This window comes from Arachis hypogaea, chromosome 16 (genome assembly GCF_003086295.3).
Source record: "Arachis hypogaea cultivar Tifrunner chromosome 16, arahy.Tifrunner.gnm2.J5K5, whole genome shotgun sequence".
NCBI classification, from domain to species: domain Eukaryota; kingdom Viridiplantae; phylum Streptophyta; class Magnoliopsida; order Fabales; family Fabaceae; genus Arachis; species Arachis hypogaea.
The window spans coordinates 66,355,096-66,377,475 of NC_092051.1; the positions used below are offsets into that span (position 1 = coordinate 66,355,096).

A 22,380-nucleotide genomic window follows, 5' to 3' on the forward strand; every position below is an offset into this window, starting at 1 on the left:
GTGGATGCAGGTATTAGGTTGATGCTTGCCCCAAGATCACATAAAGCTGTCTTGGTGCAATTACCCTCTAATATGCATGGTATCAGAAAGCTCCTGGGATCTTTAAGCTTTTCTGGAAAGCTTTTCAGAATGACTGCACTGCATTCTTCTATGAGGAGAACTCTTTCGGTTTCTCTCCAATCCTTCTTATGACTCAAGATCTCTTTCATGAACTTGGCATAAGAAGGTATTTGCTCAAGTGCCTCTGCAAATAGAATCTTTATTTCAAGAGTCCTGAGATAGTCTGTAAAGCGAGCAAATTGCTTATCATGCTCCTCTTGGCAGAGTTTTTGAGGATAAGGCATCCTGGCTTTGTACTCCTCAACCTTAGTTGCTGCAGATTTATTTCCTACAGAGGTGGTTGGGGGAGCCTTTTTAGAGGGGTTGTTATCAGTACTTGTGTGTGTCTGATCCCTCACTGGCATTTGAATGCCAGAGTTAGAAGCTGGAGTGGCGTTGGACGCCAACTCCTTAGTTGTTCCTGGCGTTTGAACGCCAGAACTGAGCTTCCATTGGGCGTTTGACGCCAAATCCTTGCCTGTCTCTGGTGTTTGAACGCCAGAGTTATTCCTCTCTGGGCTTTTACTGTCCTCAGAGGGATTTTGAATAGAAGTTTGTTCATTTCCTGGCTTCCTGCTGCCCTGAAGTGAGGTTTTTAATGTTTTTCCACTTCTTAATTGAACTGCTTGGCACTCTTCTATTATTTGTTTTGATAATTGCTGTTCTGTTTGCTTCAACTGTACTTCCATATTTATATTAGCCATTCTTGTATCTTATAATATCTCCTTGAATTCGGCCAGTTGTTTTGTTAGAAAATTTAATTGCTGATTGAATTCAGTAATTTGTTCTGCAGGACTGAGTTCAGCAGTTACTATTTTAGCCTCTTCTTTCATTGAAGATTCACTACTTAGGTACAGATGCTGATTTCTGGCAACTGTATCAATGAGCTCTTGAGCTTCTTCAATTGTCTTTCTCATGTGTATAGATCCACCAGCTGAGTGGTCTAGAGAAATCTGAGCTTTCTCTATAAGCCCATAATAGAAGATGTCTAACTGTACCCATTCTGAAAACATTTCCTTGTTTAAAGCCTTGGATGTCCATTCTAACTGTACCCATTCTTAGAATCTCTCTGTTTCTCTCCCAGGCATCATAAAGAGATTCATTATCTCCTTGTTTAAAGCCTTGGTTGTCCAGCCTTAGCTGTGTCATCCGTTTTGGAGGGAAGTATTGATTCAGAAATTTTTCTGACAACTGTTTCCATGTCCTTATGCTAGCTTTAGGTTGGTTACTTAACCACCTCTTAGCTTGATCTTTTACAGCAAATAGAAACAGTAATAATCTGTAGACATCCTGATCTACTTCTTTATCATGTACTGTGTCAGCAATTTGTAAAAACTGTGCCAGAAACTCTGTAGGTTCTTCTTGTGGAAGACCGAAATACTGGCAACTTTGCTGCACCATGATAATGAGCTGAGGATTCAACTCAAAGCTACTGACTCCAATGGAGGGTATACAGATACTGCTCCCATATGAAGCAGTAGTGGGGTTAGCATATGACCCCAGAGTCTTTCTGGACTGTTCACTTCCACTTAGGTCCATGATGGAGAAAAGGGAATTGATGTGAATTGCAAATAGAATATATTTTTAAAATTTTTTTTTTGAAAAAGATTTTAAATTTTGAAATAAAAATCTAAATTTTAAAAGTAAATTTCGAAAATTTGCTTTAAAATAGAGAGAAAAGATATTTTTGAATTTAATGAGGAAAGAGAAAAACAATAAAATAGCACAAGATTTAAAATTTTTAGATCTAATGCTCCTTGTTTTCAAAAATTTTGGAGGGAAAACACCAAGGAACACCAAACATAAAAATTTTAAGATCAAGACACAAGGAAAACTCAAGAACACCTTGAAAACTCACAAGAACAACAAGAACATGAAGAAAGAACACCAAACTTAAAATTTTTAGAAAACTTACATAAAATTTTCGAAAACAAAAGAAAAGCTAACAAGAAAACACCAAACTTAAAGTTTGGCACAAGATTTAATCAAAGAAAAATTATTTAGAAAAAATTTTAAAAAGAAGATAGCCAATTACCAAGAACATAAGCACAACGCTCTAGCCAATTGAGCTATAAATTTAACGTATTTTAATATTGTATAAAAAAAAATAAAATTTTCCTTGGAAACTGATATTTTGAAAAAGCATAAGAAAAACAAGAAAAGACATAGATCAAGAGAAACTAAAGATCAAACAGAGAAATTCAATTATTAGTAAAAAAAATAAAATTTTGAAAAATTATTTTTGAAAAAGAAAATAAGGATTCTAAAATTTTAACAAGAACAATAATAAAATACTCAAAGACAAATCATAGATTAATAAAGAAAAATAAAAATCTTTTGAAAGATTTTTGAAAAGAAAGTAAAAGACTCTGACCCAAAAGACAAAATCTTCCTAATCTAAGCAACAGCATGAACCGTCAGTTGTTCAAACTCGAACAATCCCCGGCAACGGCGCCAAAAACTTGGTGCACGAATTGTGAATCACACTTTTCACAACTCGTACCACTAACCAGCAAGTGCATTGGGTCGTCCAAGTAATACCTTACGTGAGTAAGGGTCGATCCCATGGAGATTGTTGGTTTGAAGCAATTTATGGTTATCTTGTAAATCTTAGTCAGGAAATCAATTATAATTATCAGTATGAATTGCGAAGAATAAAAGAGCATGGATTAAATACTTGTTCTGCAGTAATGGAGAATATGTTGGAGTTTTGGAGATGCTTTGTCTTCTGAATCCCTGTTTTCTCCCTGTCTTCTTCTTCACGCACGCAAGGTTCCTCCTATGGCAAGTTGTGTGTTGGTGGATCACCGTTGTCAATGGCTACCATCCGTCCTCTCAGTGAAAAAGGTCCAGGTGCGCTGTCACTGCACGGCTAATCATCTGTCGGTTCCCACTCATGCTGGAATAGGATCCATTGATCCTTTTGCATCTGTCACTACGCCCAGCCCTTGTGAGTTTGCAGCTCGTCACAGTCATTCAATCCCTAAATCCTACTCGGAATACCATAGACAAGGTTTAGACTTTCCGGATTCTCAAGAATGCTACCAATGGATTCTAGCTTATACCACGAAGATTTTGATTAAGGAATCCAAGAGATATTCATTCAATCGAAGGTAGAATGGAGGTGGTTGTCAAGCATGCGTTCAAAGGTTGAGGATGATGATGAGTGTCACGGATCATCACATCCATCATATTGAAGTGCGAATAAACATCTTTAGATAGAAACAAGCGTGTTTGAATAGAAAACAGAAATAGTTGCATTAATTCATCGAAACACAGCACAGGTCCTCACCCCCAACAATGGAGTTCAGAGACTCATGCCGTCAAAGAGTACAAAGTTCAGATCTAAAAATGTCATGAGGTGTGAAATAGACCTCTAAAAGTTGTTTAAATACTAAACTAGTAACTTAGGTTTATAGAAAATGAATAAACTATGATAGATGGTGCAGAAATCTACTTCTGGGGTCCACTTGGTGTGTGATGGGGCTGAGACTTAAGCTTCTCACGTGCCTAGGCTGTTTCTGGAGTTAAACGCCAGGTTGTAACCTGTTTCTGGCGTTCAACTCCCATTTGTAACCTGTTTCTGGCGTTTAACGCCAGACTGCAACATGGAACTGGCGTTGAACGCCAGTTTACGTAGTCTATCCTTGAGCAAAGTATGGACTATTATATATTGCTGGAAAGCCCTAGATGTCTACTTTCCAACGCAATTGAGAGCGTGCCAATTGGATATCTGCAGCTCCAGAAAATCCATTCCGAGTGCAGGGAGGTCCGAATCCAACAACATCAGCAGTCCTTTTTCAGCCTGAATCAGATTTTTGCTCAGCTCCCTCAATTTTAGCCAGAAAATACCTGAAATTACAGAAAAATACACAAACTCATAGTAAAGTCTAGAATTGTAATTTTTATTTAAAAACTAATAGAAATATAATAAAAGCTAACTAAATTATACTGAAAACATACTAAAAACAATGCCAAAAAGCGTATAAATTATCCGCTCATCAGCTATAGTGAGCCTTAATGAACTGATTTTCTGCAAGCTCCCACGGGCCCTGCAGGGCTTCGCAGCTCGACTTACCCTATGTAGCGATACATGCTTATGATAATTGTGTGCACATACATTAATTAGTGTGATCATACTAGATCTAATGCATCGGATTCCATCATAACTCCGCAGTTAAGCGTGCGTGGGCGAGAGCGGTACTAGGATGGGTGACCTCCGGGGAAGTCCTCGTGTTGCACCTTTTTTTTTCTTTACGTCGTGCTTACCCTCGTTCTTTAAATGACGCTATCTCAAATCAGTTAACTAAAGTGAGCCTTAATGACCTAACTATTGGCAGGCTCCTACGGGGCCCGCAGAGCTTCGCAGCTCGATTTACCCTTTGTCGCGAGACATGCTTATGATGATTGTGTGCACATACTTTAATAGGTGTGACCATACCAGCACTAATGCACTGGATCCCACCAGAACTCCGTAGTTAAGCGTGCTTGGGCGAGAGTAGTACTAGGATGGGTGACCTCCTCGGAAGTCCTCGTGTTGCACCACTTTTTTTTTACGTCGTTCTTACCCTCGTTCTTTAAATGATGCTATCTTGAATAGTTTAGCTAAAGCGAGCCTTAATGACCTGATTTTCGGGGGGCTCTAATGGGCCCTGCAGGGATTCGTATCTCGACTTAACCTATGTCGGGACACATGCTTATGATAATTGTGTGCAAATACTTTAATAGGTGCGATCATACCAGCACTAATGCACCGGATCCCATCAGAAATCCGCTGTTAACCATGTTTGGGCGAGAGTAGTACTAGGATGGGTGACCTCCTGGGAAGTCCTCGTGTTGCACCTCTTTTTATTTTTTACGTCGTGCTTACCCTCGTTCTTTGAACGACGCTATCTGGAATAGTTTACCTAAAGCGAGATTTAATGACCTGATGATGCCAGGGCATTTTTGCCAGTTTCACTGACCTTTTCTTTACTGTTTTTAAGGTAGTTTCATGCATTTTCTTAGAAAATAAGTGAGTTTTGGGTAGATATTCGCTTACATCTTGATTCAAGCATACATTGTACACTTTACATGATTTCATGAGAATTTTGCATGTATTATATGATAAATTGGATGATGCATGATCCCATGATTAAGAGCAAGACTTTGATGCACTTTGTTTGATTGATTTCAAGCCAAAAGAAGAAGAGAAGAGCCACGTTAGTGGCTACGTTAGTGACACTAACGTGGGCACTAACGTGGAAGGAAGGAAAGCCCCAACGTTAGTGAGAAAAGTTAGTGGCATTAACTTTGAAGAAGGAGAGTATGGAACGATGGCAAGGAAGACCCACGTTAAGAGTCACGTTAGCTACACTAACGTGAACTCTAACGTAGGGATAAAAGGCACCAAGCAACGTTAATGGGGAAGGTGAGCCCTAATAACGCTTGTGAAAGGGGTATATGCCAAAGTTAGTGGAAAAAGAGAGTGCCACTAACGTTTGCAAAGGCTAGAAGACCCACGTTAGTCTCCACGTTAGTTAGATTAACGTGGGAACTAACGTGGAAGGAAAGGGAGATGCCAACGTTAGTGGAAAAGGTGATCTCCACTAACGTTTGCGAAACAAAAAGACCCACGTTAGCTTCCACGTTAACTAGATTAACGTGGTAGTTAACGTGGGCAAAAGTCTCACCTGGCAGCCTGACCATGCCTTCTTCAAACACGCATAACTTGAGCCACAAAGCTCCAAATGAGGTGATTCTAGTGAAATTGGAAAGTAGGATTCCCGAGCTTTCTAAGCATATATGGGACTACATGGTTGACACTAAATTTGAGGGAGAAAACCTGCCCCGAAAGTGCAATGATGGACATGGTATCAACCTGTATTAAGGCCAACTGTCCTCTTCACCTTCCAAGAAGTGTAACTCGAGTTGTAGAGCTCCAAATGATGCGCTTTCAAATGAGTTTGAAAGTAGACATCCAGAGCTTTCCAAAAATATATAATAGTATGGGGTTGACATTGATTTTGAGCTCCAGAACGTAGAAATATTAAGCCCCTGGTCGCTAGCGTTATCGGGACTCACATTTTCCATTAACGCTAGCAACTATGCCAGCGACCATGTCCACTTCAAAGGAGCATAACTTGAGTTATAGAGATGCAATTGAGGTGATTCCAGTTGCGTTAGAAAGAAGATATTCAGAGCTTTCCAATGATAGATAATACTCTATAGTGGACATGAAATTGGAGCACAAAAAAGAGGCATCTTTTAAGCCCCAAAAACACCAACTGGGCACCAAGTGCAACGTTAGCCACAATAACTTTAGCACTAATGCCACACTTGTAGCGTTAGTGTGGCTAACTTTAGCACTAACTTTAGCACCTGGACCTCAACTTAACTCACTTCTCTCTCAAGTCAACTTCAAAGCTCAAGCAAGTAAGCCCACAATTGTCAACCAATCAAGGCCACAAGAAGCATCTAGAATAGGAATTTTCATTTAATTGTAATTTGCTTTTAATTTCATTTTGTAATTTAGGAGAGCCTATATAAAGGCCTTAGTTTTTACATTAAAGGCATTCTGGAGAATTGAAGGAAGGGGGAGAGAGTGAAGACCAATTCAAACTTCTGTGAATTGGCACATTCCAAGGGGAGTGGGTCTTCGGACCCCTCCCCTCAACCACTCTTCTTCCTTTTCTCTTCTTTTCTTCCTTAGGAGTAGTTTCGTTTTAGTTGTAATTTTCATTTATAAATTTTGAAGTTTCAATTTCAGTTTCAATCTTCATCTTTACTTTTCTGCACTTTCTTTCTTTTCTATTTTGGTAGAGCAATGATCAACTAACTCTTTTCATTGGGTTAGAGAGCTCTATTGTGATTCAATGGATTAAGTGTAGTTCTTATTCTTCTTCTTCTTTCTTTTCTCTTAATTTTACTAGAGAGCTTTCGATCTTCATCCAATTGGGTAGTTATCTTGGAAAAGAAGCTATTCATACTTGGATCTCTTCTGAACCTTGGAAGAGGAATGAAGAGATCATGCTAGAAATGCTTTCTCATGTTGTACCAAATTGGATTTGGAAGGATATGTGACTATAATCCTCCAACACTTGATTTGGGAATGCATGTGGTATAATCAGTGACCATACTTCATCTCTTCTCGTGAGCAATTGACCAAGGAATTAGCTATTGATCAAGATTTGAGAGATTGAATTACAAGGAATTGTAATTCGATCACTTAAGATTGCCAAGGAGATCAATGAATGCATTGATTGAGGAAGAGATGAGAATGAACTTGATCCGGAGGATTGCAATATCTCTTGATCCAAATGTTCATTTTATTTTTAGTTCTTATATTTACTTTTCTTGCCATTTTACTTTCCTGCACTTTATTGCTTTCTTTACATTCATGCAATTTACATTCCCTTTTTACTCATCATCCAAATCTGAATCGTCTAACTAGGATAATCAATCAACTATTGATTGCTTAATCCGTTAATCTCTGTGGGATTCGACCTCACTCTTTTGTGAGTTATTACTTGACGACGAATTCGGTACACTTGCCGAAGGAAATTTGTCACAAGACAAGTTTCCACGCGTATCACCTGATTTTCGGCAGGCTACCACGGGCCCCGCAAGGCTTCGCAACTCGACTTACCCAATGTCGCGACACAAACTTTTGATAATTGTGTGCGCATACTTTAATAGGTGCGATCATACCAGCACTAATGCACCGGATCCCATGAGAACTCCGCAGTTAAGCGTGCTTGGGCGAGAGTGGTACTAGGATGGGTGACCTCCTGGGAAGTCCTCGTGTTGCACCTCTTTTTTTTTTACGTCGTACATACCCTTGTTCTTTAAATGACGCTATCTCGAATAGATTACCTAAAGCGAGATTTAATGACCTGAATTTTGGCAGGCTCCTACGGGGCCCACAGGGTTTCGCAGCTCGACTTACCTTATGTACCGATACATTCTTATGATAATTGTGTGCATATACTTTAATAGGTGTGATCATACCAGCACTAATGCACCGGATCCCACCCGAACTCCGTAGTTAAGCGTGCTTGGGCTAGAGTAGTACTAGGATGGGTGACCTCCTAGGAAATCCTCCTGTTGTACCTTTTTTTTTATGTCGTGCTTGCCCCCATTCTTTAAACGACGCTATCTCTAATAGTTTAGCTATAGCGAGCCTTAGTGAACTGATTTTCGACAACACCCACGGGCCCTGCATGGCTTCGCCGCTCGACTTACCCTACGTCGCGATACATGCTTATGATAGTTGTGTGCACATAGTTTAATAGGTGTGATCATACCAGCACTTATGCACCGGATTCCACCAGAACTCCGTAGTTAAGCGTGCTTGGGCTAAAGTAGTACTAGGATGGGTGACCCCCTGGGAAGTCTTCGTGTTGTACCTTTTTTTTTACGTCGCACTTACCCTCGTTCTTTAAACGATGCTATCTCTAATAGTTTAGCTATAGTGAGCCTTAATGAACTGATTTTCGGCAAGTTCCCACGGGCCTTGCAGGACTTCGCAGCTCGACTTACCTTACGTCGCGATACATGCTTATGATAATTGTGTGCACATACTTTAATAGGTGCAATCATACCAGCACTAATGCACCGGATCCCACCAGAACTCCGTAGTTAAGCGTGCTTGGACGAGAGTGGTACTAAGATGGGTGACCTCCTGGGAAGTCCTCGTGTTGCACCTCTTTTTTTTTTTACGTCGTGCTTACCCTCGTTCTTTAAACGATGCTATCTTGAATAGTTTAGCTAAAGCGAGCCTTAATAAAAATCACATTTCTGGACTTTACCATGGTTCGAGGAAAATACTTAGATTTCAGTCTGAAAAATGTAAGGCTGACGTTCAACTTGCCAATGATGGAAGAAAACGCACGCCCCTACACTAGAAGGGTTAACTTTGATCAAAGGTTGGACCAAGTCCTCATGGACATATGTGTAGAAGGAGCTCAATGGAAAATTGACTCAAGAGGCAAGCCAATTCAATTAAGAAGGCATGACCTCAAACCAGTGGCTAGGGGATGGCTAGAGTTCATTCAACGCTCAATCATTCCTACTAGTAACCGGTCTGAAGTTACTATAGACCGGGCCATCATGATCCATAGTATCTTGATTGGAGAGGAGGTGGAAGTTCATGAGATTATACCTCAAGAACTTTACAAGGTGGCTGACAAGTCCTCCACTTGGGCAAGGTTAGCCTTTCCTCACCTCATATGTCACCTCTGCAATTCGGCTGGAATTGACATAGAGGGAGACATCCTCATTGAAGAGGACAAGCCCATCACTAAGAAAAGGATGGAGCAAATAAGAGATCATGGACCTCAACATGAGCATGAGTAAATTCCTCACCATGAAATCCCTGAGATGCCTCAGGGGATGCACTTTCCTCCACAAAATTATTGGGAGAAAATCAACACTTCCCTAGGAGAATTAAGCTCCAACATGGGACACCTAAGGATGGAGCACCAAGAGCATTCCATCATCCTCCATGAAATTAGAGAAGATCAAAGAGCTTTGAGGGAGGAGCAACAAAGACAAGGAAGAGACATAGAGGAGCTCAAAAGCACCATTGGTTCTTCAAGAAGAGGAAGACGCCACCCTCACTAAGGTGGACTCATTCCTTAATCTCCTTGTCTATTTATTTTCTGTTTTCGGTTTCCATGCTTCATGTTTAATTATGTTTGTGTCTTTACTATATGATCATTAGTGTTTAAGTGTCTATGTCTTGAAGCTATGAATGTCCTATGACTCCATCACCTCTCTTAAATGAAAACTATTTTAAAAACAAAAGAACAAGAAGTACAGGGTTTCGAATTTATCCTTGAAATTAGTTTAATTATTTTGATATGGTGACAATACTTTTTGTTTTCTGAATGAATGCCTGAACAGTGCATATGTCTTTTGAAGTTGTTGTTTATGAATGTTAAATATGTTGGCTCTTGAAAGAATGATAAAAAGGAGACATGTTATTTGATAATCTGAAAAATCATAAAAATGATTCTTGAAGCAAGAAAAAGCAGTGAATACAAAAGCTTGCAGAAAAAAATAGCGAAAAAAAAGAAAGAAAAAGAAAAAGCAAGCAGAAAAAGCCAAAAGCTCTTTAAACCAAAAGGCAAGAGCAAAAAGCCAATAGCCCTTAAAACCAAAAGGCAAGGGTAAATAAAAAGGATCCAAGGCTTTGAGCATCAGTGGATAGGAGGGCCTAAAGGAATAAAATCCTGGCCTAAGCGGCTGAACCAAGCTGTCCCTAACCATGTGCTTGTGGCGTGAAGGTGTCAAGTGAAAACTTGAGACTGAGCGGTTAAAGTCAAGGTCCAAAGCAAAAAAAGAGTGTGCTTAAGAACCCTAGACACCTCTAATTGGGAACTTTAGCAAAGCTGAGTCACAATCTGAAAAGGTTCACCCAGTTATGTGTCTGTGGCATTTATGTATCAGTGGTAATACTGGAAAACAAAGTGCTTAGGGCCACGGCCAAGACTCATAAAGTAGCTGTGTTCAAGAATCAACATACTAAACTAGGAGAATCAATAACACTATCTGAACTCTGAGTTCCTATAGATGCCAATCATTCTGAACTTCAATGGATAAAGTAAGATGCCAAAACTATTCAAGAGGCAAAAAGCTACAAGTCCCGCTCATCTGATTGGAGCTAAGTTTCATTGATATTTTGGAATTTATAGTATATTTTTTTTTATCCTATTTGATTTTCAGTTGCTTGGAGACAAGCAACAATTTAAGTTTGGTGTTGTGATGAGCGGAAAATTTATACGGTTTTTGGCATTGTTTTTACATAGTTTTTAGTATGATTTAGTTAGTTTTTAGTATATTTTTATTAGTTTTTAAATAAAATTCACATTTCTAGACTTTACTATGAGTTTGTGTGTTTTTTTGTGATTTTAGATAATTTCTGGCTGAAATTGAGGGACTTGAGCAAAAATCAGAATCAGAGGTTGAAGAAGGACTGCAGATGCTGTTGGATTCTGACCTCCCTGCACTCAAAGTGGATTTTCTGGAGCTACAGAACTCCAAATGGTGCGCTCTCAATTGCGTTGGAAAGTAGACTTCCAGGGCTTTCCAGCAATATATAATAGTCTATGCTTTGCTCGAGTTTAAATGACGAAAATTGGCGTTCAACGCCAGTTCTATGCTGCATTCTGGAGTTAAACGCCAGAAACAGGTTGTAAAGTGGAGTTAAACGCCAGAAACAGGTTACAAGCTGGCGTTCAACTCCAAGAGAAGCCTCTACACGTGTAAAGCTCAATGCTCAGCCCAAGCACACACCAAGTGGGCCCCAGAAGTGGATTTCTGCATCATTTACTTATCTTTATAAACCCTAGTAACTAGTTTAGCATAAATAGGACTTTTTACTATTGTATTTACATCTTCGGATCATCTTTGATCAGTTTTATGCTATCTTAGACCTTTATGGGGGATGGCCACTCGGCCATGCCTGGACCTTGTTCTTACATATTTTCAACGGTAGAGTTTCTACACACCATAGATTAAGGTGTGGAGCTCTGCTATTCCTCATGAATTAATACAAAGTACTATTGTTCTTCTATTCAATTCAAGCTTATTCCGATTCTAAGATATTCATTCGCACTTCAATATGAATGTGATGATTGTGACAGTCATCATCATTCCCAACCTATGAACGCGTGCCTGACAACCACTTCCGTTCTACCTTAGATTGAATGAATATCTCTGGGATTCCTTAATCAGAGTCTTCGTGGTATAAGTTAGAATCCATGGACGGCCATTCTTGAGATCCGGAAAGTCTAAACCTTGTCTGTGGTATTCCAAGTAGGATATGGGAAGGGATGGTTGCGACGAGCTTCAAACTCGCGAGTGTTGGGCGTAGTGACAGACGTAAAAGGATCAATGGATCCTATTCCAGTATGATCGAAAACCGACAGATGATTAGCCATGCAGTGACAGCACATTGGACCATTTTCACTGAGAGGACAGGATGTAGCCATTGACAATGGTGACGCCTAACATACAGCTTGCCATAGAAAGGAGTATGAATGATTGGATGAAGACAATAGGAAAGCAGAGGTTCAGGAGGAACAAGCATCTTCATACGCTTATCTAAAACTCTCACCAATGAATTAAGTAAGTATCTCTATCTTTAATTTACGTTTTATTTATATTTTAATTATATTTTAATTATCAAATATCCATAACCATATGAATCTGCCTTACTGAGATTTGCAAGATGACCATAGCTTGCTTCAAGCCGACAATCTCCGTGGGATTGACCCTTACTCACGTAAGGTTTATTACTTGGACGACCTAGTGCACTTGCTGGTTAGTTGTGCGAAGTTGTGACAAAGAACTAAGATTACGAATGTGCGTATTAAGTTTTTAGCACGGTTACCAAGGAATGAATCGTCACGATTTCTGCGCACCAGGAAGTCCTCGTGTTGTACCTTTTTTTTTTTTACGTCGTGCTTACCTTCGTTCTTTAAACGATGCTATCTCGAATAGTTTAGCTATAGTGAGCCTTAATGAACTGATTTTCGGCAAGCTCCCATGGCACTGCAGGGCTTCACTGCTCGACTTACCCTATGTAGCGATACATGCTTATGATAATTGTGTGCACATACATTAATTAGTGTGATCATACTAGCACTAATGCATCGGATCCCATCAGAACTCCGCAGTTAAGCATGCATGGGCGAGAGCTGTACTAGGATGGGTGACCTCCTGGGAACTCCTCGTGTTGCACCTTTTTTTTTCTTTACGTCGTGCTTACCCTTGATCTTTAAATGACGTTATCTCGAATCAGTTAACTAAAGTGAGCCTTAATGACCTGAATTTTGGCAGGCTCCTACGGGGCCCACAGGGTTTCGCAGCTCGACTTACTCTTTGTCGCGATACATGCTTATGATGATTGTGTGCACATACTTTAATAGGTGTGACCATACCAGCACTAATGCACTGGATCCCACTAGAACTCCGTCGTTAAGCGTGCTTGCGCGAGAGTAGTACTAGGATGGGTGACCTCCTCGGAAGTCCTCGTTTTGCACCACTTTTTTTTTTACGTCGTGCTTACCCTCGTTCTTTAAACGACGCTATCTGGAATAGTTTAGCTAAAGCGAGCCTTAATGACCTGATTTTCGGGAGATTCTAATGGGCCCCGCAGGGCTTCGTAGCTCGACTTACCCTATGTCGGGACACATGCTTATGATAATTGTGTGCAAATACTTTAATAGGTGCGATCATACCAGCACTAATGCACCGGATCCCATCAGAAATCCGCAGTTAACCGTGTTTGGGCGAGAGTAGTACTAGGATGGGTGACCTCCTGGGAAGTCCTCGTGTTGCACCTCTTTTTTTTTTTACGTCGTGCTTACCCTCGTTCTTTGAACGACGCTATCTGGAATAGTTTACCTAAAGCAAGATTTAATGACCTGATTTTCGGCAGGCTACCACGGGCCCCGCAAGGCTTTGCAGCTCGACTTACCCTATGTCGCGACACAAACTTATGATAATTGTGTGCGCATACTTTAATAGGTGCGATCATACTAGCACTAATGCACCGGATCCCACCAGAACTTCGTAGTTAAGCGTGCTTAGGCTAGAGTAGTACTAGGATGGGTAACCTCCTGGGAAATCCTCAGGATGCACCTCTTTTTTTTTTAACATCGTACTTACCCTCGTTCTTTAAACGATGCTATCTCGTATAGTTTAGCTAAAGCGAGCCTGGTATGCGAAATTGTTACTCAGGTTGTGAATTATTGTTCAAAATTGATTCCCTGGCGATGGCTCCAAAAACGGATGCACAGAACCATGGTCTAAACATACCTTCACAACTTCACATAACTAACCAGCAAGTGCACTGGGTCGTCTAAGTAATAAACCTTACGTGAGTAAGGGTCGATCCCACGGAGATTGTTGGTATGAAGCAAGCTATGGTCACCTTGTAAATCTCAGTCAGGCGGATATAAAATAGTTATGGAGTTTTTGAAATTAATACTAAAATAAGGATAGAAATACTTATGTAAATCATTGGTGAGAATTTCAGATAAGCGTATGGAGATGCATTCATTCCTCTGAACCCCTGCTTTCCTACTGTCTTCATCCAATCAGTCTTACTCCATTCTATGGCTGGCTTTGTGTAAGGATGTCACCGGTGCTAATGGCTACTTTCAATCCTCTCGGGAAAACGGTCCAAATGCTCTGTCACAGCACGGCTAATCATCTGGAGGCATCACCCTTGTCGTTGGTTGCATCCTATTCCTCTCTGTGAAAATGGTCCGATGCGCTGTCACTACATGGCTAATCATCTTGGAGGTTCTCGATCATACTGGAATAGAATTTACTATCCTTTTGCGTCTGTCACTACGCCCAGCACTCGCAAGTTTGGAGTTTGTCACAGTCATTCAATCCCAGAGTCCAACTCGGAATACCACGGACAAGGTTTAGACTTTCCGAACTCTCATGAATGCCGCCATCAATCTAGCTTATACCACGAAGATTCTGATTAAGAGATCTAAGAGATACTCATTCAATCTAATGTAGAACGGAAGTGGTTGTCAGGCACGCGTTCATAGGGAATGATGATGATTGTCACGTTCATCACATTCAGGTTGAAGTGCGAATGAATATCTTAGAAACTGAATAAGTTGAATTGAATAGAAAACAGTAGTACTTTGCATTAATCCTTGAGGAACAGCAGAGCTCCACACCTTAATCTATGGAGTGCAGAAATTCTACCGTTGAAAATACATAAGTGATAATGGAGTTCATTGGTCTCGGCCCCAGAGGGGAACCGGAGTAACCAAGACTACGAATACAATGTTAAAAAGTTCTATTTATAATAAACTAGTCACTAGGGTTTACAGAAGTAAATAATTGATGCATAAATCCACTTTCGGGGCCCACTTGGTGTGTGCTTGGGCTGAGCTTGAAGTCTACACGTGGAGAGGTCATTCTTGGAGTTGAACGCCAGCTTTTGTGCCAGTTTGGGCGTTGAACTCCACTTTGCAACTTGTTTCTGGCGCTGGACGCCAGAATTGGGCAGAGAGCTGGCGTTGAACGCCAGTTTGAGTCGTCTAAACTTGGGCAAAGTATGAACTATTATATATTTCTGGAAAGCCCTGGATGTCTGCTTTCCAATGCAATTGGAAGCGCGCCATTTTGAGTTATGTAGCTCCAGAAAATCCATTTTGAGTGCAGGGAGGTCAGAATCCAACAACATCAGCAGTCCTTCTTCAACCTCTGAATCTGATTTTTGCTCAAGTCCCTCAATTTCAGCCAGAAAATACCTGAAATCACAGAAAAACACACAAACTCATAGTAAAGTCCAAAAATATGAATTTAACATAAAAACAAATGAAAACATCCCTAAAAGTAACTAGATTCTACTAAAAACATACTAAAAACGACGCCAAAAAGCGTATAAATTATCCGCTCATCACAACACTAAACTTAAATTGTTGCTTGTCCCCAAGCAACTGAAAATCAAATAGGATAAAAAGAAGAGAATATACTATAAATTCCAAACTATCAATGAAACATAGCTCCAATCAAATGAGCGGGACTTATAGCTTTTTGCCTCTTGAATAGTTCTGGCATCTCACTTTATTCATTGAGGTTCAGAATGATTGGCATCTATAGGAACTCAGAGTTCAGATAGTGTTATTGATTCTCCTAGTTCAGTATGATGATTCTTGAACACAACTATTTTATGAGTCTTGGCCGTGGCCCTAAGCACTTTGTTTTCCGGTATTACCACCGGATACATAAATGCCACAGACACATAATTGGGTGAACCTTTTCAGATTGTGACTCAGCTTTGCTAAAGTCCCCAATTAGAGGTGTCCAGGGTTCTTAAGCACACTCTTTTTTTTTTTTGCTTTGGACCTTGACTTTAAACGCTCTGTCTCAAGTTTTCACTTGACACCTACACGCCACAAGCACATGGTTAGGGACAGCTTGGTTTAGCGGCTGATGAGCGGATAATTTATACGCTTTTTGGCATTGTTTTTAGTATGTTTTTAGTAGAATCTAGTTACTTTTAGGGATGTTTTCATTATTTTTTATGTTAAATTCACATTTCTGGACTTTACTATGAGTTTGTGTGTTTTTCTATGATTTCAGGTATTTTCTGGCTGAAATTGAGGGACTTGAGCAAAAATCAGATTCAGAGGTTGAAGAAGGACTGCTGATGCTGTTGGATTCTGACCTCTCTGCACTCAAAGTGAATTTTCTGGAGCTACAGAACTCAAAATGGCGCACTTCTAATTGCGTTAGAGAGTAGACATCCAGGGCTTTCCAGAAATGTATAATAGTCCATACTTTGAACGAGTTTAGATGATGTAAAAGGCCGTTGAACGCCAGTTCTACGCTGCTGTCTGGAGTTAAACGCCAGAAACAAGTCACAAACCAGAGTTGAACGCCAGAAATACGTTACAACCTGGCGTTCAACTCCAGAAAGAGCCTCTGCACGTGTAACATTCAAGTTCAGCCCAAGCACACACCAAGTGGGCCCCGGAAGTGGATTTATGCATCAATTACTTACTTCTGTAAACCCTAGTAGCTAGTTTATTATAAATAGAACTTTTTATTATTGTATTAGACATCCTGAGTTTTATCTTCGGATCATAGAGTCTTGGTTACTCCGGTTCCCCTCTGGAGCCGAGACCAATGAACTCCATTATCACTTATGTATTTTCAACGGTAGAGTTTCTGCACTCCATAGATTAAGGTGTGGAGCTCTGCTGTTCCTCAAGGATTAATGCAAAGTACTACTGTTTTCTATTCAATTCAACTTATTCAATTTCTAAGATATTCATTCGCACTTCAACCTTAATGTGATGAACGTGACAATCATCACCATTCCCTATGAACGCGTTCCTGACAACCACTTCCGTTCTACATTAGATTGAATGAGTATCTCTTAGATCTCTTAATCAGAATCTTCATGGTATAAGCTAGATTGATGGCGGCATTCATGAGAGTCCGGAAAGTCTAAACCTTGTCCGTGGTATTCCGAGTAGGACTCTGAGATTGAATGACTGTGACGAACTCCAAACTCGCGAGTGCTGCGCGTAGTGACAGACGCAAAAGGATAGTAAATTCTATTCCAGTATGATCGAGAACCTCCAAGATGATTAGCCATGCAGTGACAGCGCATCGGACCATTTTCACAGAGAGGAATAGGATGCAACCAACGACAAGGGTGATGCCTTCAGATGATTAGCCGTGCTGTGACCAAGCATTTGGACCATTTTCCCGAGAGGATTGAAAGTAGCCATTGGCGCCGGTGACATCCTTACACAAAGCCAGCCATAGACTGTTGTAAGACTGATTGGATGAAGACAGCAGGAAAGCAGGGGTTCAGAGGAATGAATGCATCTCCATACGCTTATCTGAAATTCTCACCAATGATTTACATAAGTATTTCTATTCTTATTTTAGTATTAATTTCGAAAACTCCATAACTATTTTATATCCGCCTGACTGAGATTTACAAGGTGACCATAGCTTGCTTCATACCAACAATCTCCGTGGGATCGACCCTTACTCACGTAAGGTTTATTACTTGGACGACCCAGTGCACTTGCTGGTTAGTTATGCGAAGTTGTGAAGATATGTTTAGACCATGGTTCTGTGCATCCGTTTTTGGAGCCATCGCCAGGGAATCAATTTCGAACAATAATTCACAACCTGACTAACAATTTCGCATACCAAGTTTTTGGCGCCGTTACCGGGGATTGTTCGAGTTTGGACAACTGACGGTTCATCTTGTTGCTCAGATTGGGTAACTTTCTTTTCGTTTTCTTTTCAAAAAGTTTTCAAAAAAATTTTTCAAAAAAATCTTTCAAAAATTTCTCCTTTGTTTTCGAAAAAAAAAATTTTTTTTAAAATGTTTTCAAAAAAAAATTTTTCTTCAGAATTTTTAAGAATGAATTCTAGTGTTTCATAAAGCATGTTGAAGCCTGGCTGGCTGTAAAGCCATGCCTGTAGGGCATGTTAGGCGTGTCATGTCTGAGTTACATACTAAAGCTTGGCTGGCTATTAAGCCATGCCTGACCCTTTGATTGGAGCTTTAGACTAAAGGGCATAAGATTCCTGGAATTCATATTAAAAAATTTTGGAATCCTTATTTTTCTTTTTCAAAATGATTTTCGAAAAAATTAAAAGAAAATACAAAAAAATCATAAAATCATAAAAATCAAAAATATTTTTGTGTTTCTTGTTTGAGTCTTGAGTCATGTTATAAGTTTGGTGTCAATTGCATACTCATCTTGCATTTTTTTCGAAAATTTTCATGCATTCATAGTGTTCTTCATGTTCTTCAAGTTGTTCTTGGTAAGTCTTCTTGTTTGATCTTTGCATTTTCATGGTTTGTGTCTTTTCTTGTTTTTCATATGCATTCTTGAATTCTTAGTGTCTAAGCATTAAAGAATTCTAAGTTTGGTGTCTTGCATGTTTTCTTTGCATTAAAAATTTTTCAAAAATGTATTCTTGATGTTCATCATGATCTTCATAGTGTTCTTGGTGTTCATCTTGACATTCATAGCATTCTTGCATGCATTCATTGTTCTGATCCATAACTTTCATGCATTGCATCATTTTTCTTGTTTTTCTCTCTCATCATAAAAATTCAAAAATAAAAAAAATATCTTTCCCTTTTTCTCTCTTAAAATTTCGAAAATTAGATTTGACTTTTTCAAAAATTTTTAAAATCTAGTTGTTTTTATGAGTCAAATCAAATTTTCAATTTAAAAAAATCTTATCTTTTTCAAAATCTTTTTCAAAAATCAAATCTTTTTTTAATTTTTTTTAGTTATTTTCGAAAATTTCAAAAATATTTTTCAAAAATATTTTTCTTAATTTTACATCATATTTTCGAAAATAACATCATCAATTAATGTTTTGATTCAAAAATTTCAAGTTTGTTACTTACTTGTTAAGAAAGATTCAAACTTTAAGTTCTAGAATCATATCTTGTGATTTCTTGTGAATCAAGTCATTAATTGAGACTTTAAAAATCAAATCTTTTTCAAAAACTAATTTCTATCATATCTTTTCAAAAATATCTTCTTATCTTACCTTTCTCAAAAAAGTGATTGCAAAATATCTTTTCTAACCTCCTAACTTCTTATCTTTTCAAAATTTGTTTCAACTAACTAACTAACTTTTTGTTTGTTTCTTACCTTTTTCAAAACTACCTAACTAACTCTCTCTCTCTAATTTTCGAAAAAATCTTCCCTCTTTTTCAAAATTTCTTTTTAATTAGGCTAATTATTTTATTTTTTATTTGAATTTTTGAAAAACTACTAACCTTTTTCAAAAACTATTTTCGAAAATCACTAACTCTTTTTCAAAAATTATTTTCAAAAATTCTTCTCCCTCATCTCCTTCTATTTATTTATTCATCTACTAACACTTCTCTTCATCTCACATCTCTGCTCCTATCATCACCTTGGTGTTTGGATTCTTCATTCTTCTTCACCCCTGTTCCTTTTCTTCTTCTACTAACAATAAGGAACCTCTTTACTGTGACATAGAGGATTCCTCTTCTTTTCTTTTTCTCTTCTCTTTCTTATGAGCAGGGACAAAGAAAAAGGCATTCTTGTTGAAGTTGATCCAGAACCTGAAAGGACTCTGAAGAGAAAACTAAGAGAAGCTAAATTACAACAATCCAAAGACAACCTTATTGAAAATTTCGAACAAGTAAAGGAGATGGCAGCCGAACCCAACAACAATAATGCAAGGAGAATGCTTGGTGACTTTACTGCACCTAATTCCAATTTACATGGAAGAAACATCTCCATTCCTACCATTGGAGCAAACAATTTTGAGCTGAAACCTCAGCTAGTTTCTCTGATGTAGCAGAACTGCAAATTTCATGGACTTCCATCTGAAGACCCTTTTCAGTTCTTAACTGAATTCTTGCAGATCTGTAATACTGTTAAGACTAATGGAGTAGATCCTGAAGTCTACAGGCTCATGCTTTTCCCTTTTGCTGTAAGAGACAGAGCTAGAATATGGTTGGACTCTCAACCCAAAGACAACCTGAACTCTTGGGATAAGCTGGTCAAGGCTTTCTTAGCCATGTTCTTTCCTCCTCAAAAGCTGAGCAAGCTTAGAGCTGATGTTCAAACCTTCAGACAAAAAGAAGGTGAATCCCTCTATGAAGCTTGGGAAAGATACAAGCAGCTGACCAAAAAGTGTCCTTCTGACATGCTTTCAGAATGGACCATCCTGGATTCTATGATGGTTTATCTAAGCTATCAAAGATGTCATTGGATACTTCTGCAGGTGAATCCATTCACCTAAAGAAAATGCCTGCAGAAGCTCAAGAACTCATTGACATGGTTGCTAATAACCAGTTTATGTACACTTCTGAGAGGAATCCTGTGAGTAATGGGACGCCTATGAAGAAGGGAGTTCTTGAAATTGATCCTCTGAATGCCATATTGGCTCAGAATAAAATATTGACTCAGCAAGTCAATATGATTTCTCAGAGTCTGAATGGAATGCAAGTTGCATCCAACAGTACTCAAGAGGCATCTTCTGAGGAAGAAGCTTATGATCCTGAGAACCCTGCAATAGCAGAGTTAAAATGCATGGGTGAACCATATGGAAACACCTACAATCCATCATGGAGAAATCACCCAAATCTCTCATGGAAGGATCAAAAGCCTCAACAAGGCTTTAATAATGGTGGAAGAAACAGGTTTAGCAATAGCAAGCCTTTTCCATCATCCACTCAGTAACAGACAGAGAATTCTGAGCAGAATCCATCTAGCTTAGCAAATTTAGTCTCTGATCTATCTAAGGCCAATGTGAGTTTCATGAATGAAACAAGGTCTTCCATTAGAAATTTGGAAGCACAAGTGGACCAGCTAAGTAAAAGGATCACTGAAATCCCTCCTAGTACTCTCCCAAGCAATACAGAAGAGAATCCAAAAGGAGAGTGCAAGGCCATTGAATTAATTGCCATGGCCGAACCCACAAGAGAGGAGAAGGACGTGAATCCCAAGGAGGAAGACCTCCTGGGACGTCCAGTGATCAATAAGGAGCTTCCCTCTGAGGAACCTATGGAATCTGAGACTCATCTAGAGACCATAGAGATTCTATTGAACCTCCTTATGCCATTCATGAGCTCTGATGAGTATTCTTCTTCTGAAGAGAATGAGGATGTTACTGAAGAGCAAGCTACCAAGTTCCTTGGTGCAATCATGAAGCTAAATGCCAAATTATTTGGTATTGAAACTTGGGAAGATGAACCTCCCTTGTTCACCAATGAACTAAGTGATCTGGATCAACTGCATTGCCTCAGAAGAGACAGGATCCTGGAAAGTTCATAATACCTTGTACCATAGGCACCATGATCTTTAAGGCTCTGTGTGACCTTGGTTTAGGAATAAACCTCATGCCCCTCTCTGTAATAGAGAAACTGGGAATCTAAGGGGTGCAAGCTGCTAAAATCTCATTAGAGATGGCAGACAATTCAAGAAAACAGGCTTATGGACAAGTAGAGGATGTGTTAGTAAAGGTTGAAGGCCTTGACATCCCTGCTGATTTCATAGTCCTGGATACTGGAAAGGAAGAGGATGAATCCATTATCCTAGAAAGACCTTTCCTAGCCACAGCAAGAGCTGTGATTGATGTGGACAGAGGAGAATTGATCCTTCAATTAAATAAGGACAACCTTGTGTTTACAACTCAAGGATCTCTCTCTGCATCCATGGAGAGGAAGCAGAAAAAGCTTCTCTCAAAGTAGAGTCAACCAAAGCCCCCACAGTCAAACTCTAAGTTTGGTGTTGGGAGGCCACAACCAAACTCTAAGTTTGGTGTCAAACCCCCATATCCAAACTCTAAGTTTGGTATTGGGAGGTCTCAACAAAGCTCTGCACATCTGTGAGGCTCCATGAGAGCCCACTGTCAAGCTATTGACATTAAAGAAGCGCTTGTTGGGAGGCAACCCAATGTTTATTTATCTAATTTTATTTTTTTCATATTTTCTTAGGTTCATGATCATGTGGAATCACAAAATAAACGAAAAATTTAGAAACAGAATCAAAAACAGTAGAAGAAAAATCACACCCTGGAGGAAGTACCTGCCTGGCGTTCAACGCCAGAACAGAGCATGGTTCTGGCGCTGAACGCCCAAAATGGGCAGTATCTGGGCGCTGAATGCCCAAAATGGGCATCATCTGGGCGCTGAACGCCATAATTGCACCCTGGAGAGGAGCTGGCACTGAACGCCCAGAACAAGCATGGTTCTGGCGTTCAACGCCAGAAATAGGCCACAAATGGGCG

General features: G+C 39.5%; 11 non-coding genes and 1 pseudogene across 11 annotated transcripts; 11 read left to right on the top strand and 1 right to left on the bottom strand.

The window, feature by feature from the left end:
* The first annotated feature begins 4,225 nt into the window (after nucleotides 1-4,225).
* Nucleotides 4,226-4,344, top strand: LOC112759745 (5S ribosomal RNA; annotated as a pseudogene).
* A 182-nt stretch (nucleotides 4,345-4,526) lies between these two features.
* On the top strand, nucleotides 4,527-4,645 carry LOC112761734 (5S ribosomal RNA). The gene has a single exon (XR_003182114.1). It is a non-coding gene; the product is annotated as a 5S ribosomal RNA (ribosomal RNA).
* A 180-nt stretch (nucleotides 4,646-4,825) lies between these two features.
* Nucleotides 4,826-4,944, top strand: LOC112762258 (5S ribosomal RNA). The gene has a single exon (XR_003182601.1). It is a non-coding gene; the product is annotated as a 5S ribosomal RNA (ribosomal RNA).
* Nucleotides 4,945-7,774: 2,830 nt separating this feature from the next.
* On the top strand, nucleotides 7,775-7,893 carry LOC112759834 (5S ribosomal RNA). The gene has a single exon (XR_003180303.1). It is a non-coding gene; the product is annotated as a 5S ribosomal RNA (ribosomal RNA).
* A 181-nt stretch (nucleotides 7,894-8,074) lies between these two features.
* Nucleotides 8,075-8,193, top strand: LOC112759334 (5S ribosomal RNA). Its single transcript, XR_003180103.1, has one exon. It is a non-coding gene; the product is annotated as a 5S ribosomal RNA (ribosomal RNA).
* A 177-nt stretch (nucleotides 8,194-8,370) lies between these two features.
* LOC112762305 (5S ribosomal RNA) lies at nucleotides 8,371-8,489 on the top strand. Its single transcript, XR_003182645.1, has one exon. It is a non-coding gene; the product is annotated as a 5S ribosomal RNA (ribosomal RNA).
* Nucleotides 8,490-8,667: 178 nt separating this feature from the next.
* LOC112760915 (5S ribosomal RNA) lies at nucleotides 8,668-8,786 on the top strand. The gene has a single exon (XR_003181330.1). It is a non-coding gene; the product is annotated as a 5S ribosomal RNA (ribosomal RNA).
* A 3,924-nt stretch (nucleotides 8,787-12,710) lies between these two features.
* Nucleotides 12,711-12,829, top strand: LOC112759362 (5S ribosomal RNA). The gene has a single exon (XR_003180126.1). It is a non-coding gene; the product is annotated as a 5S ribosomal RNA (ribosomal RNA).
* Nucleotides 12,830-13,011: 182 nt separating this feature from the next.
* On the top strand, nucleotides 13,012-13,130 carry LOC112759535 (5S ribosomal RNA). Its single transcript, XR_003180269.1, has one exon. It is a non-coding gene; the product is annotated as a 5S ribosomal RNA (ribosomal RNA).
* A 181-nt stretch (nucleotides 13,131-13,311) lies between these two features.
* On the top strand, nucleotides 13,312-13,430 carry LOC112760831 (5S ribosomal RNA). Its single transcript, XR_003181251.1, has one exon. It is a non-coding gene; the product is annotated as a 5S ribosomal RNA (ribosomal RNA).
* A 182-nt stretch (nucleotides 13,431-13,612) lies between these two features.
* Nucleotides 13,613-13,731, top strand: LOC112759492 (5S ribosomal RNA). The gene has a single exon (XR_003180233.1). It is a non-coding gene; the product is annotated as a 5S ribosomal RNA (ribosomal RNA).
* A 6,462-nt stretch (nucleotides 13,732-20,193) lies between these two features.
* Nucleotides 20,194-20,301, bottom strand: LOC112761624 (small nucleolar RNA R71). Its single transcript, XR_003182012.1, has one exon. It is a non-coding gene; the product is annotated as a small nucleolar RNA R71 (small nucleolar RNA).
* Between the last annotated feature and the right edge of the window lie 2,079 nt (nucleotides 20,302-22,380).